Source organism: Canis lupus, chromosome 8 (assembly GCF_003254725.2).
Source record: "Canis lupus dingo isolate Sandy chromosome 8, ASM325472v2, whole genome shotgun sequence".
NCBI classification, from domain to species: domain Eukaryota; kingdom Metazoa; phylum Chordata; class Mammalia; order Carnivora; family Canidae; genus Canis; species Canis lupus.
In genome coordinates this window covers 65,538,371-65,555,494 of record NC_064250.1, presented here as the reverse complement: position 1 = coordinate 65,555,494, position 17,124 = coordinate 65,538,371, and positions in this window count along the sequence as shown.

Genomic DNA, 17,124 nt, shown 5'->3' with positions numbered 1-17,124 from the left:
TTATGCTTCATGGAAGAGGCAGCAGGCACCAGTAACAGTATCAGCCAATGTCTGTGTGTGCCCTGTAAGCGTGACCCCATCCAATACTCACAACTCACCCCTGCAGCCAGCACCATATTGTTGTTGTTGGGGCGAAGCAGGCTTCCAGAGGAAGGGACTGGCCCAATGGGGAGAAGGGGACCCCGTCCAGAACAGGGTGGGAGTGGGGCACGATGAGCAGGAAACCAGAAAATCCCGTGGACTGGAGGAAGAGGGGATCCCACAGTCCCTGCCATCTGAGCTCGAGGCCTGGGAGAGGAGTTAGAGCACCCACCGGCGAACTGTGGAAGTCCAAGGGCCTGGAACTCACAGCTGGGGGGCAGTGCTCCCTGTGCCTCCCCTACACGGGAGGTGGGCTCAGAGTGTTGGTGAAGCAGCCCACCGGTGCTAGAGCAGATTCCAGCCCAGATCCACCTGGAGACCTGAACCCAAAGTCTGTGTTCAGGGACGCAGAGAGCCACGGGGACCAAGGAGAGCATATGGGTTCCCTGTTGCTGCTGTTAACACGCTGCCACAGTTCAGTGGCTCGAAACAGCACACTTTCTCTCCACTGCTCGGGAGGTCAGAAGTCTAAGGTGGCTTGGCAGGGCTGGTTCCCTTGGAAGGGTCTAGGGAGGGATCAGTTTACTGGCCTTTTCTAGCTCCTGCAAGTGGCCCGCATTTCTTGGCTCACGGTTGCATCCTCACCTCGCTTGGGCCTGTGCTTCTGATGTCACATCTTTCTAGTAAGCGCCCTTGTGATCACGTTGGGCCCACCCAGATCATCCAGGATGTGTCCTTGGCTCAAGATGCCTCACTTAATTCCACTTGCAAAGTCCCTCTTGCACATAAGGGAGCATACTCATGGGTTTTGGAAATCAAGACAGGGCCATCTATGGTTTGGGGGTAAGGGGAGGGCTCTCCTGTCTGCAGTGAGGAGACAGCAAGGAATCATGGCTGGGGGCATCCAAGAGGGCTCAGAGACCGTGGTGTCTCGGGGAGCAAACATCCAGAGAATTGTATGAGTGTTTAGTCGGGCTGCTGGAACAGAGACCCCAAAGAACAGATCCTCATCAAGAACTGTAATTCTCGAGGTGCCTGGGTGGCTCAGCGGTTGAGCACCTGCCTTCAGCTCAGGTCGTGATCTCAGGGTCCTGGGATCGAGTCCCGCATTGGCCTCCCTGCAGGGAGCCTGCTTCTCCCTCTGCCTGTGTCTCTGCCTCTCTCTCTCTGTGTCTCTCATGAATAAATAAATAAAATCCTAAATTAAAAAAAAAAGAACTGATTCTCTCTCAGGTGAACAATTAGGGCAAAAATAGTGACACCTATTTTTTAAGGCTGAATGACACCCTCACAGTGTTGTGGGCCAGGCCCACTTGACCCTGGCCCTGTGTCCAATGTCCTTGACTGCAAGGCCCAGGTGACTTCCTGTCACGCCCACATCCCAGGCAGCTGGAAGGGCCAGCGGGAGAAGGAAGGTGTGCATCTACTCTTCAAAGGTATGACAGAGAAGTTCAGCCCTTTGATTCTGTCACAGTGGCCAAAACACAGTCACATGGTTATGACTAGCTGCAAAGAAGGCAGAGAAATTGCAGTTGTCTACGTGGCCAGGTGCATAGGTAAGTGTTCTGTGACCCTAGAGAACAGCGTCAGGTGTTGGGGTACTGCAGCCAAGTCTGCCCCAAGCACCTACGCAGCTCACAGAGTGCGTGGAGGGCACCAAGGATGCAGCGGTGCTAAGGGCATCTTTGACCTTAGGGAGCCCGCGGACACTCAGAGACGGACAAGCAAACCAACAACTACAGTTCACCCTAGTGGATGCCTGCACGCTGTGCCATGAAAACCCCAGGGCCGAGAATCTGAGCTCTGGCCGCCGTAATGAAATCCCACAGACCGGGGTGGTCAGCAGGGAGCCGGGGGGGAGCGGACTTAGGCCAACAGACATTTATTTTCTCACCACTGTGGGGGCTGGAAGTCCTAGCTCAGGAGCCACATGGTGAGGTTTTGGTGAAAGGCCTTCTCCTGGCTCGTAGACGGCTTCTCACTGTGTGTTCACATGGCAGGGGGGGACACGGGGGGCACTCTGGCATCGCTTCTTATAAGGACACCGATCCCAGGGGGAGGGTCCCACTCTCATGGAGGGGTCCCTTTTCATCTAAACCTGCTTATCTCCCAAAGGCCTCATCTCCACCTACAGCCCACTGGGCTTGAGCATATTAATGTGATTGGGGGAGGTGGCGGGGAGGCGACACATTCTGTAGCTGCCCCTGCCTTTGTCCTGTTCTCCAGGACAAAGAGGAGGAAATGGTGTCCTAGGGAAGGGGCCACCTTGGCAGAGTCTCCAGTGATCACTGTCCCCCACTTTTCCTCTCCCGAGGTCTGTGACCCGGCGTCCTCACAGTCTCCCCACCATGGTCTCCCTCTCTACCTGGAAGCACCCTGGTCCATGGCCACCCTCATGGACTTTGTCCTGAGCAGAGAGAAGCTCTGCTCTATGAGTGTGAGTTTGAGTGTGTGTGTGTGTGCACATGCACACATAGTGGCTTTTTTGTCACCCTAACCTTGGAACCCACCCGACCTCCAAACAAGCAAGCCACAGCCCCCTCATGGGTCTGAAGGCGCTGGTTTTGAAGCACGGCAGCAGCCTCCCCAAAGCCATTCCCTGAGCAAGGCTTGCCTTCTTTAACCACCACCCACTTGGAGGTCCCCAAACTGGGGAGATGCATCTTTCACTACTCTGAAAACCGGATTCTTCTGCTCAAATTAACCAAGTGCATAGCACCCACACACGCGCACACACACGCACGCACACACACACACACGCATTCGAGCCCAAATAGACAGTTTTTCAGAAATGAGGATGCAGATGAGAGACTCAAGGACAGGCCTTACTTGCCCTCTGTCAGTTTACAAGAGAATTTATTCCACATATTCATCGATGAATATTTAGCAAGGCAACAATAACATCCAATGACACCCATGAGATACACAACTCGGAGAGCTCTCTCCCAGGAACGTACACAATGCTTGATGTCAATGTTTTCACTGGACTGAATGTTTGAAATGCAAGCATTAGCTTACAATAATCCTCCCCTTCCCTCTCTGCCTCGCTCTCTCTTTTTATTTGTGTACCCAGCCATTTCTTCCATTTTTTGATGCAAACCACCAAGCAAATTCTTTACAATAACAACAGGTCTGGTGGGTTATGAGGACAGCTACCAAAGATTTAAGAAGCGTTTGTGGCACAAATGAATTTTCAGACATTCCATCCTTTCCTTTTGCTCAAAAAAACACATGCACACGTGCACGTGCACACACACACACACACACCCCACGTTAAGCAAGGGCTGTTCTAAGGTTGGCTAACGTTGGATGAGATCAAGAAAGCTGCAAACTTTTGATAAGCCCCTATGGCTGCTATTCAATAACAGCCCCCAAAGATACTTCGTTCCTAATCCCTGGGATGTGTGAATGTTATATGGCAAAGGGACTTCTCACATTTGATTAAGTTAAGGATCTTGAGATAAGAATGGGACCCCGGGTTATCCAGGTGGGCCCTCCATGTAATCATTAGAGGCCTTGTAGTAGGGATTTAGAGCAAGAATATGGGAGGGAGAGGCCATGTGAGGATGGAGGGTGGAGGAAGGGGACCACGAGCCAAGGATTACAGGCGGCCACCAGGTCCCTGGAGCCTCCAAAGGAGCCAGCCCTGTCATCGCCTGGACTCTATAGCCCAGTGAAACTAATTGCAGACTTAAGGCCTCCAGAGGTATAAAAGAAAAAAAAATGGTGTTATTTCTCATCACTGAGATTGTCATAATTTGTTACAGTGGCAGCAGGAAACTGATACAGTCCCAGTAGCTCCCAGGGAAGGTCTCTATCTCTTCCACACACGTGCTCCAGGCATCACCTGAGAGGCTCACCCGTGGCTCTGTGTGCCAGCGGGGCTCTGCTGTCAGTGTGGGGCCACTAGAAACTACCCAGGTACTTGGGGGGGGGGTTTGTGTTTGTGTGGTTTTTTTTCCCTAAAAGCTCTCTATTTTTCTAATCATAAAGTTAATAACGGTCATAGGAGGAAATGTAGGAGCTAAAGAAATTTGCAAGGGCATAAAACAAAAAGAACATAGCAGTCACCATAATCCCCCTCTACAGAAGTAACTTTCTTGGTAGTAATAACACAATTTGTACTTATGAGTTTAATCTCTTGACTATTTGCTAAGTATCGCCTCTTCTTCCACTCCTACCCTGACAGCAAGCTCCATCAAGGCAGGAACCCCCTCATTTTGCATACTGTGCCTCTAGTGAATAGCTCAGGGTCTGATAGATAGAAGGGGGTCAACTGATGCCAGGCATTGTCATAGAATGAATGACCTCTACTAACATTTTGGTACATTGTTTTTCAGGGTATTTTTGTATGTATATTACAAACTTTTCCATGTCTCATTTCATGCTATATCTACACGTTTTTGGCCTACTTTCTTCACTTAACCTTTTATCCTAGACCTATTCCGAAGTCATTAAATAGTCCTCAAAAGTTTATTTTAATGGCAGCCCTATTTTAATAAGGATTTTTTTTTGTTAGCTTACTTTCTTTTTTCCCCATTATAAATAATACAGCAATGAACATCTTGGTACATAAATCTTTATCCATGTCTCTGTTAATTTTCTCTAGGCAAATTCCTAAGAGGGGCATTACAGGAACCTAGCACATCACCACTTGTAAGACCTTGGTTTGCTAGCAGTCAATGCATTTCAACACTTTAAAACCAACTCTGTTACCGGGGGTGGGGGGGGGGAGGGACCCTCCAGGACCTAGAACAGCAGTGCATGCACTTGCATGGCAAAAAGGATCTACTTGGGTTTAGGTTTTTGTTTTTGTTTTTGTTTTGTTTTTTTTAAGATTTGTTTATTTCTTGGGATGCCTGGGTGGCTCTGCCCAGTGGTTGAGCCTCTGCCTTCAGCTCAGGTCATGATCTCAGGGTCCTGGGATCGAGTCCTGCATCAGGTTCCCCTCTGGGAGCCTGCTTCTCCTCTGCCTGTGTCTCTGCCTCTCTGTGTGTCTCTCATGAATAAATAAATAAAATCTTCAAAAAATATGTATTTATATCTTTATTTCAGAGAGAGAGAGAGAGCAGGCTTGCATAAGCAGAGGGAGGGACAGAGAAAGGGAGAGAGAATCTGAAGCAGACTCTGCACTCAGTGAGATCATAACCTGAGCCAAAACCAAGAGTCAGACACTTAACCAATGGAGCCACCCAGGTTCTCTGATCCACTCAGTTATATTTAAGTAGAGAATTTTGTCTGGGTAACAGGAGACTCGGGTTCTCATGTAAGCTTTGCTGTTTCTAGCCATGCCACTTTTCACTGGGAGAAAAGGAAGAATAGGTAATGACTTTGAATGCTCTTCTACCAAGAAACTTCTAGCAACCATTACAAAAGGGAAAGAGCCAATGAAAATGAGGGGCAATTCATGCCAGATGATCGAATGTTGGTTCTAAAAGTCAGACTTATCAGGTTTGCAAACTCAACCACGATGAGAAGCGCGTTGCCGCTCTCCTGTCTGCCTAGGCGTGGCATTCGTAGTATCTTTATGTTTGTTGAAAAATGATCCAAGTAGTTCAAAGAACGTGAAAAACCTTCCTGTAGGTTAAGAGACTAAAAAAATAAATAAATAAATAAAAAGTGGTTGGCCTGACCTAACAGATGCAATAAATTCCATTTACGCAGAGTCAGAAGGAACAAAGGGTGATTCGTGGAAAATGCCGTTGGCAGGATGTTAAGCTCTATTATTGATATCACTGTATTCCAGTGCTTTGAAAAGTGTAATCCATATCTGATGTATGGAACAACTCTATTAGCCAGTGGCATTCCAGTCTAGTTTGTCCTTCTAGACGAGACCCCTCAATCTTTCTAAACAGCTCCTGCTCCATGGTTCTCCTGGAAATCTGATCATTCATTCTTCTATTCCGTTGGTCAGTCACTCAACAAACATTAGCTGGGAAGCTGGGCCAGACCCTCTGTGGGACTCCAAGGAGATGAGATTCAACAGTGCATGATCTCCCTGGCATAAGGGGAAGGCCACAAAAATCGCAGTTCTGCCTCAAAGCGGCCGTATGACCTGCAAAAATGTACCTCTCCTTTTAGCCTCCCATAAAGGGCGCCATTCATACATGATCTGGGCCCCTTGTGACCCCTGTGGCTCAGAACCAGATACGGAGGAGACAGTAAATGCCAGTCCTTCCACCCCGGCCTTGAAACGCTCACAGCCTGATAAGCAGGACAGGAGTAGAGGTTACTTCAGTCTAACAGAGGTTTTTACAAAGTTCTCCGTAAGCCCAGGACTGCCAGGCGCTCTGGTTTTCCTAGATGCGCAAAGGGGAGTGTTCGAAGTGTGTCGGGGCAAGGTGGCGGGTTTGCAAGCCCTGAGTGCCACCCTGTCGAGCCAATGTTTGGAATCGGTCTGCGAGGATCCAGGCTGATGGATGTTTATTTAGACACACATGCCAGCAGCCTGTAATATGTGCCCAGAAGAGGGAAGGGGGCCAGCAGGATTGATAGATTTTATGTGCAAGGAAGAATTTAGGCTGTGAAATGTGAAGTGAAAGATGCCTCATTTTCGGGTTCGGCTATGGGAAGAGATGGAATGTATTTCTCCCAAAAGCTGGCGCGTTGGGCCAAGTTGGGCTGCGGAAAGGATTTCTGCATTTGGAAGACAGTCTCCTCTGGTGGGCTTGGGTTTTGGGGCAGGCAGCCTGGGTTTGTGTCCCAACTCTGCCGCTTACTAAGTGCGTGAGGCCAGGCGAGCTCCATTTCCTAGAAAGTTCCATCCGACGCCAGATGGGGGTGAATCTGGGGTGTACATCAGAGGGCTGGTGTGAGCATTGGCTGGGGCGACACTGGGAGAGTGCCCAGCCCGGCAAGTGCCTAATAAACGTTAGTTATTATTAGCAGCAAGCAGGAGGCTGGTTGATCTGCTTCGAACTAAATGTTCCTTGGAATCCAAAAAGTCTTCGTCTTTGACTCTTTCCACTGCCTTTATGGAGGGTTCAGGGGGAACTTTTCAAAAGAGGAGAGAAAGAGCAGGCCTGAACTTCCACCCTGGTGTGAGCAAGCCGGTTTTTAACAACTGGCACTACTGATTGGCCAATAGTGAGCTCACTATTGCCCCCGGTCAGAGGGTCTAAGGATTCAGAGTCAACAAAGATTCTCTAAGCGCCTCCTCTGTTCCAGGCACCGCACTCCAGGCACCACCCTCCTCCACTTAACCTCAGTTCACTCACTCCCTTGGCGGTGGCATGAGGTGGGGTCTCAGGAGGCACAGAGAAGCCAATTCGTGCAAGGATACACAGCTTGGAAGTGGTAGAGTGAGGATTTGAACCTGGATCTGAGTGACCAGTGGCCCTTCATTACTCTGTGCTGGAAGAAAGCGTGTCCCCTCAGAGGTGAAGGTGCCCTGGGAGACCTACAAAGGGAGTGCAAACTCCCTCCTTGCTCAGACCTCCTGGCTATCAGCAGAAAGATGTCTGTCTCGTGGCAGGAGACCAACTGCACCCCAGGGCTGACTTTCAGAAAGAGTTCCCTTCTTATTCTTTTAATCATATGGACCAACACAGGCAGGCCAGCACCTTCATATCATCATGCACACGAAGACGTCCTAAGGGTGTAGGAAAAGGAGAAGTTGTAGGAGAGGGGAATAGGTGCTGCTTGCTGAGCAGAGCCCAGGGGCATCAGGGACAAGGCAAAGCCATCCCATCCATCCCTGCATCTCCCAGCACCCTGCAGTGATGGGGGGCCGCACGTGCCTGCCCCAGGGAGCCAGGGCTTGCTCAAGAGAGGACGCGTAGCCCCTGCCCTCACCCACTCAAGCTCCTGGAGAGAGGAGACACCATCTCTGGGACGCCCAGGTGGCTCAGTGGTTGAGCATTTGCCTTTGGCTCAGGTCGTGATCCCAGGGTCCTGGGATCGAGTCCCACACTGGGTTCCTCCAAGGGAGCCTGCTTCTCCCTCTGCCCGTGTCTCTGCCTCTCTCTCTGTGTCATAAATAAATAAATAAAATCTTAAAAAAGGAAAAAAGAGAGAGACACCATCCCTGAGCCACCTTTGGCTTCAGGTCTGGCTCGGAGGAGCAGTTCAAACCCTGGGCATCTGGAAAGTTGGGCAAAGACCCCGGCCTTTCATGCAAGGACAGCTCAATCTCCTGACATGCCAGTAGGACCGGAATGCAGCCTGTGGTCCACGGCATCCTAACTCCTTGTATGTTCAGAAGTGCCCGTGCAGCCTCTGGGGGCCTCCCTCGGGCTCAAGGGTCATCTCCCCCCATGTTCCACCCACTCGGGCCCCACGATCTGTCCCAGGCTGTAACATCTGCCTGAACGCCCTCTGTTCCCCGTGGCCTCTCAGCCATTGTCCCACTAAAGGGCTCTTCCTCTCCTCTGGGGAGTCAGCTCAAACCCAGAGCAGTGGAATAGAGGCTCGTTGAATATATTCCATAATTAATTATGAATTCTTCATTCTGCCCACATGCCCTTGTGCTCCCCATGTCACCTCATTTGGGGAGCTAAATAACCGGACTTTAAAGTTGGAAAGGGCTCTCTCTCTCTGTGGGCCTGTTATTCCTCCTAGGACACCCTACAAGGTAGTTGTGGTTATGCTCCCGTCATTATTCTTTTCCCCTTTTGCTTCCAAAGATGACACTCAGGCCCACAGACGTGAAGTATCTGCCGAAGGCTGCACGGCTAGGTGGTGGCAAGGATGGACTTGATCGGATCTCTGGGCTCTGCGGGTGCCAAGGACAAGCAAGCCCCCCAGCTCCTGGGAGCCTGTCCTGCCCTCAGACGTGAGCCCCCCGGAGGAGGCCAAATGAGGCCTGGCAGCCTGTCACCTGGGCCAGGTGGGGTGTGGCCAAGGCCGCGAGGCCCTCCTGCTGGGCAGCCCGTCCTGCCTGCCCACGGGTGGCCTCAGCCAGCTGCCCTCTGCCGTCTGCCGATTCCAAGCTTTTCGGCAAACTGGCACCTAATCCCCCACCATCTGTGAGCAACGCGAGTCTTGGCTACCTCTTGATGCTTCTTCAAATCAACTTGCAAGTTTTCAAAGTGACGTGAGTTCTTGGTGCTTGCAAAAATGTCAGCTTCCGTCACATCTTATTAAAACTGAAAATATGAAAAGGTTTTGGATAAACTGAGACGAGCCGAGTTTTCCTCTTTTCTTAAGTGAGATTGCTTTCTTTTCTTTCTTTCTTTCCTTTTTTTCTTTCTTTTCTACTTTTTTTTTTTTTTTGAAAAGGAAGAGTCTGGTTGTTTTCCTCTGATCATGAGAGTGATAATCACCGTCTTTGTGCCTGTTGCCTGCCGAGGAGGCCCACCCCAGCAGCCCAGACTGCAGCAGACCCTGGCCATACCACGCGAGGCGGTGTTTTGGGTCACTTTCCAACAAGGGCCTATCCTTGTGCGGCCCCTCAATGAAGTAACGATGCTGGAGAAAGTATTCAGAGGAGCCAACACCCCGGTACTGGGGACAATGTCCTGTATGCATCCTCTTATTTCATTCCAGAAGTAGATTTTCCTTTTACCTCCGCAGAAATGAGATGGGGCACGGAGATGCCCACCAGCCTCATGGCTAGAAAGAAAATCCAGGCCTGTTAATCCAGGCAGGCCAGCTCGAGGTCCTGCACTCAGCCTCTTTGGGACACGGCCTCCAGGCTCCCACCCAACTCCCCACCAGGCGACATGGGAGCCAGGACCACGCTGTGGAAACTGCACGTTGGGGAAGGGTGGCTGGACTCCACCCTAGAATCGGTGAGGAGCTGAGTGAGGATTTGCAGTGGGGCTGGCAGGGTCAGAAACACATTGTAAAGCTTCTCGAGGCTACATTGTAGATCCACTCATCTACTCATTAGGTGGCTGCTCCCTTGTAGCTTGGTGCCAGGTTCTGGGGAAACCACGAGATGGGTAAAACCCCAACCCAAGCCCAGGAGAACAAACCTGTGCTTCATTACAGGACCACCAGGAAGGAACAGGTGGCCTCCTGCTGCTTCAGGATCAGCCCCTAATTTCCAAGTCCCCACCCCATACCCCTCCACCCAAGGGTCAGGCCCTCTGGTCACCCGCGCCTGCAGGGATCTTAGAGTCCGCTGCCTGGCAACAGACCTTACTTCCCAGCTTAGGTCATGAGACTCTCAGAAGCTATTTGGAGCATCACCTCTGTGCGTGATGGCCTTTCCCGAGAACCTGAACCCCTGTGGTCAACCCTCCCCTCACCAGAAGGGAGGTGGGCTCCATGAGTGCAGGATCCGTCCTCACTTGTCACCAGGTCTCCTGCTTCTTCCACAGCCCCGGCACACAGCAGGCCTTCCACCGAGGCAGGTGGGCAGCTTCTCACCCAGTTAACAGAAGATGAGGGCTCCTCAGGCAGACAGCGTGGCACAGAGATGCTGGCATCAGGTGAGAGTCAGCACTCTTCCAGACATCCTTGGGCAGGCATTGACCTCTGTTTCCCCATCTATAAAAGGGGGTCCCAGAAAGGCTCCCAGAGGTGGTGGACAGACTGCAGCACAGCTGGGATACATGTTATGACAATTAATGAGGGGGAAAAAATCTTCAATAGTTCTATACAAAGTTGGAGAGATCGAGTTGAAAATCTGGCACAATAGGGCATCGTTACAACGAACTACTTTGGGAAGGCAAAGAGAGTCACTATCAAAAGCCTTAAAAATGCCCTTGAGCGTGTAATCCCTGCTCCTTGGACTGATTCAAGAGATGAGGAGCTGGGATAGAGAATATGTCACCTGAAGCCTGATCCGTATCACCGAGCATGGACAGAAAAAAACCCAAACATTTGACTCTCAGGGAATGACCACCCCAGTTGGCATAGTTTCACCAGCTGGAATATTACACAGCTCTGAACAATGACAGTGATAAGGAGCACGTACCACCAGGAAAGAGGCTTATGGTGTGTTGTTAAAAGGAAAAGTTTAAGACATAAAATAGAATCACACTGTTTATAGTATCATGAAATATGTATGCTCATAGACAAGTATTAGAATATATAACAGAAAAATGGAAATAATTATTAGAAGATTTAAATATTCAGACTTAAGGGATCTTTTTCACAATTTCCTTGACTATTGCTGTCATATTGTTTTTTCAATACAAATGAAAAGAAAAAGAAATGTCCAAATAATCTGTTGATCGTTTTTTTCCCCCTTTGTGTATAATATAGATGTGTCTACTTAAAAGATCTCTCTTTTAAAATCTCATTTAGCACCGCAACAAAGAGTGCCCGACTGTAAGTTCATTCCAAATGAGTTCCTAGAAATAAATTCATTCCCGGTCGCCGCATGTGTAATTTGCACACTTTAGGAGATTTAGTGATTATACAGGAATTCAGAGTTTTTAATAATTTCCTGAAGGGTTGTTTTTGAAGCAGACAATGTGTTTTTCCTATTTCCCAAACAATCTGAATGATGGAAAATATCCGAAATAGCTATGCCTGAGTCTTCCTTTCTCCTCTCTAATTTCCCATACATTTTTGTTGCTATCATAGCTGTCTCCGAGCTTCTACAAGCAGGAACTCTCCTTTTGAAGCCGAGTCCTCGCAGACAAGAAATTATAGTCATCTTATCCCTAATGCACTGCTAGATAAGAAAAGGACTTATTATCCTTCAAGAATCTGTGCACAAAGGCTTTGTCCCAGCAGGCAGACTCAATCTCCATGGGGCAGGTAAGCAGAAAATCTGACCCGGAGATTTCAGAGCTATGGGAAATGGGTATTTATGTCAGCACTAAGAACTGCTTTGATTCATAGTCCAGAGAGACCTGGCAATGATAGGGCAGGGAAGAACATTTCAGATGATCTCATTCGGCCATGTCATTTCACAGATGGGGAAACTGAGGCACACGGAGATGCCATGACTTGCCGAAGGCCACTTGCCACTTTGTGGCTGAACAGATACTGCAGCGGCTCCCAAACCTATGTCCTTTCTACCCTCTTTAAGAGGATCATATTTTTTTTTTTTGTAGATTTATTTATTTGAGAGAGAGACAGAGAGAGAGCAGGGAGGAGGGGCAGTGAGAGGGGAGAAGCAGACTCCCTGCTGAGAAGGGAGCCTGACTTGGATTCGATCCCAGTACCCTGAGATCATGACCTGAGCCGAAGGCAGTCGCTTAACCTACTGAGCCACCCAGGCACCCTGAGGATCATATTTTCTTAATTGAAGATGGGGCCAAGTCTTCTGAAAGAAGAGTCTCACTAGGTTGAATTTATTTCTAAAATAGAGACTTGACAACAAAGCCATGCTATACGAAGAACTCTGGGAAGCAAAGGATGACAGGGGTGTCTAATTGTTCCAAATTTTTTTTAGAGAAAAAAACCGAATCTCCTCACCCAGCTCTACATATGATAACCCTTATGATAAAACCAATGACACCAAACAAAAACAAAATTGATGAGTCGCCACCCACCCTAAAAAAGAATCTCTCGAATGTGCCTATATCCTGCACTTTCAGAAGGAGATTTGAAAGAGTTCACAATGAAAGATGTCGCCACCACGTTACATGGTAGAAATAATAATTTAAAAGCAGCCCTAGGGACCCCTGGATGGCTCAGTGGTTGAGCATCTGCCTTAGGCCCAGGGCGTGATCCCAGGGGTCCTGGGATCGAGTCCTGCATTGGGCTCCCCTCAGGGAACCTGCTTCTCTCTCTACCTGTGTCTCTGCCTGTCTTGCTCTCTGTGTCTCTCATGAATAAATAAATAAATAAAATCTTTAAAAATAAAATAAAAGCAGCTCAAGGTTGATATAAGCCACATCACTCTTCCTCCTTTCCTTCTTGTTCTGAAACAGAAGATTCTAGAAATAGGTCTTTGAGCTATACACAGCCCAGAGCTTTGTGAATGATCTCCAGATGGGGACAGAAGTCGTGACCCATGGCCTGCCTTTGCTTCTCGGTGAGCAGTTCCACCCAGACTATGGTTCATGAAGCACCACTGAGCCGAGGAGCAGTGCTTCTCTCCTGCTGACGCCGTCCGGGAGAGACCTAGCCAAGGACCCACTGCTCCTGAATATCCTTTTCCCTGGAAGAAGAAAGAGGATGCTTTCAGAGAAGGGGATGTCTCACCTCAAGCCCCCCGCCCTGCCACCCCACAACGAGCTGAGGTGCTGGAGAAGGTCCCCAGCTCTTCCCTAGCAAGGCAGAAGGATGACGCTGCTTCCTATCTTATGGGCCAAGAGGGGAGCTTGAGGGCTCATTGAAACTTTTGAGAGTATTTGAGCAAAAATCAACTCAAATCAAGCAGCATTGAATCTAGCAGCTAGAAAGGAGCTTCGAGGAGGTGGGCAAACTCTAAGACTTTATAGGCAGAAGGGAGGGGAGACAGGAAGTTCTACAAGGTGACAAGAGGATTGATTACTGTAGGGGTGGTGGGGTGTTTTCAGGCAGATCACCTCACTAGGGCTGATCAGACACTTGCTCAATACCTGGTTTAAGATTCCATTTCTGGGACAACTGAAACTGTAAAGTCTTGAGTTGGTGCCATACAGCTTAGCCTAAGTGACTCTTTTGTTTGTTTGTTTGTTTTGTTTTGTTTTGTTTTACTTTGCTTTGTTTTTACCAGGGCTCACATGCAAGAGAGAAGAAAATGTATTCAATCGGTGACTCTACTTCACTGTTGAAGATCCTGAAAAATCTGGGGTGTGGGAGCCCCAACTCTATAGGTTGCCTCTGCCCCAGCACCCAGCCCACACTTTTATACTCACACTCAATTCTCCCCGAGGAGAACCGTACCAAGGACCACGCACACCCAGCAATGGACTTTGCTGTCCGGTTATTGCAAAGAGACTACAGCACGCCATGATGGGGACTGTCACCCCCATTTTTAGGAGAGAGCACAGCTCAGAGAGGCCCGGGAGCCCTGCTGGGATCTCATGGCTGGATGCTTGTGGGGATACTCTTTCTTAAAAGTCTAGAAGTGAGATTTGTGTGTGACTTTCTGACACCCGTGACCTCTCCTGCTCCTGCTTCTTCATGAACCTTGACCTCTTGACCAGGAACCTGAACAGAGAAGTCAGTCTACTCAGGCACCAGGGAGGACTGACAGCCCTGGCACATGAGGTACATTGAGGCACACGAGGTACATTGAGGTGCGAGCAACAGGTGCTCAGAGACAGTGTCTTCACCGGGTTTGCCATGAGGCTCAGGGCAGAGAGTGGACCCAAATCACCTAACCCTACTTTCTGCTCTCCTGGCAGGTCTTACCAACTGGTAGCAGCCCATGCGTTGAATGCAAGGATGTGGACTGGATGCATCTCTCTTCATCTTAGTTTGGGTGCTCCCAACACAAACCCTAAGGGTAGGATTTGGGTGCAAGTAGTTTATTTGGAAGGTTGATCCCAGGAGGCATGTGAGGGAGTGGGTAAGGGAGGCCAGGACAGGAGGAGAGCCTGCAAAGGAGGGCACCTGGGAGCCCTCAGAAAGCCTGTGTAGATCACACCTCAGAATGGTCCCCCCTGGAACCAAGGGAGTTAAACATTTACCCACTGACTATCCTTTCTCATTGGCTGAGGGTGGCTCTTAGAGCATGAGCTCCCTGGTCTTCCCTGCCCCATGGGCCAGAGAATAGGCTCGGAAGGAGAGAAGCACAGTGAGCCTTCTGCACAAGAGTGGATGTGGGGGTCCTCCATCTCCCCATGCCATCCTGACCCCACCCCACCCCAAGGAACTCTACTTGCTTCGATGAAGACTTCTGCCCCTGGCTTCCAGGGTTCCACTGGCAGAGGTGAAGAGAGGGCTCTAGGAAGCCTGCCTGCTCCTGGCAAGACCCCCACTCTTCCCACCCAACACCACTCACAGACTCATGGTCACCTTTTGCCTTGAGGTCTTGGGGACAGACACCGCAGTGCTCCTCCCTCAGGTTACATCAGCCACCCCAAGGCATCCAGGATTCCCACGTTACCTCTCATCCCCATGTGGTGCAGGGCACTAAGCCCCGAGTTCCATCCCTGCTCCCCATCCTCCCTTCCAGGCTCTGTCCACTGGCTCCTGTCCCTAGTTTGTCCTCATGGTGAACAGTATGACCATTCATGGTATGGCCATCTGACATACAATATATTTTACCTGTTGTTCTCCAACTGTCAAGAGCATAAGCCCCAGGAGGGCAGGTACTGTTGTCTGTTTGTTCACAGCCAGACCCCCAGACCTGGGATGCTGCTGGCCATGGACTAGCAGCAGTAAGTATTTAATTCCTGTGGAATGACTGAAGTGGTCAGCTCAGGGATGGAAGCTACTTTCTCAAAGGCCGAGAAGGGGCCAGAAATACAGAAATGCCGCAAAGGTCATAAAATTTGTGACACACATCAAATGTGTGCTAAAGTGATACTTTTTAAAAGATTTTTTTATTTATTTGAGAGAGAGCAGGGGAGGGGCTGAGGGAGAGAGAGAGAATCTTAAGCAGACTTCATGCTGAGCGTGGAGCCCGATACAGGGCTCGGTCTCACAACCCTGAGATTGTGACCTGAGCCAAAACCATCAGACGCTTAACCGACTGAGCCACCCAGACCCCTAGAGTAATGCTTTTAACACAAAAGTATTGCAGCACAACTCACTGGGTGAGTTTTGAGACAAGGACCACATTTGTTTCAATGAATTCTTACCGATGGGCCTGCACCCCAGACATGAGACCTCCCGGGGACCCACAGATGAAATTCACACAAGGCTGTCTTCCTGTTTCCATCCTTCAGAGCATCCATGTGCCCGAGTCCATAACCTCATTTGGGGTACCCACCCAGTGTCCAAATTCTAGCCCATTCCCACTTCTTCCCTCGCTCTATAAGCCCTGCTGTCCAGAATGCCCTGCTGAGGCTCCTCACCCAGCCACCACCCACAGCCTGCCCGCTGGCACCTATGTCTGTGACCCCAGTTGGCCGCCCATCCCATGTGGTAGAGAAGCCAGTGTTCCCCACCCCCTTCCTTAGCATCAACCCTGGTCCATCTGGCTCCTGCTTGATCTTCCCCGTAGGACCTATTACCACCTACCCCACCCTAAACTGTGTTTTCTCAGGTGTTTACATCTGCCCCCTGTCAATCAGCTGTAGGCTGCACCAGGGCAGGGGTTCTTGCCCATTTTCTCCCTGCTGATTCCCAAGCACTCAGCACTATGCCTAGCGCATAGCGGGAACTCAATAAACTGCCTTCTCCCATGAGGCAGGAAACAACTTACCAGGCAGACAGATGATCCACCCACCTGGGACATTTCTCAGCGGGCCCCAGGGTCTGGCACCCAGGCCCCTGCCCCCTGCTTGGCTGCTGGGAGCTCTCTTCTTAGGCTGATGGAAGCAGCCAATGTCTCCACAGGCATGGACCGCCCTCAAAACCAGCCCCACCAGACAGATCCCGTTAATTAGGGCACCCCAGCCAATGACCTATGGCACGAATGCATTAGGTGGATGTCTGGGGGTGATGTGCTCTGGCTTTTTAAACAGACCCCTCATTAGTGCTCTGCAGGTCTTCTGCTAAAACAGTGCTAGGTGCATCTCAGGGGAAGGCAGGGGCTCACCAGAGAGGAAAAAGACTAGTGCTCCAAGCGATCTGGGCTGAAACCTAACCTCTATCGTATCCTCCCTCCTAGGGAAACTTGACTGCAGCTAAGTCATCTGACACACTTCAGTTTCTTTGCCCGAACGTGGGGAGGCCGTTTCCCAATTCCAGGGAATGTGCAATGGATGTAGCATGCAACACTCTGCAAAGGCACCTACCTGAGTGATCTGGAAGGGTGTGGCCACCTGGGACCACTTCATCGATGATGACGACAACACCGAAGACAATGTTGAAGTTTTGATGGACAACAGTTTACTCTGTGTCCTCTGCTGGTGTTTTCACAGAAACTCGTCTCATTTAAACCTCACCATACTAGAAGAAACAGGAATTATTACCCCATTTCACATAGGAAGAGCTGAGTCCTCAGAAAGCTCTTGGGCAAGTCCAACTGGGGAATTGGGGAGCAGTCTTCAGGGGGGACCCTGATTGAGAGCCCACCGCCTTCTGCTGTCTGAGGTGTTGTCACAGGCTTCAAGAAGGTAAAGACCCTCTCTTGGGGCAGGCCAAGGCTTGGTTCTT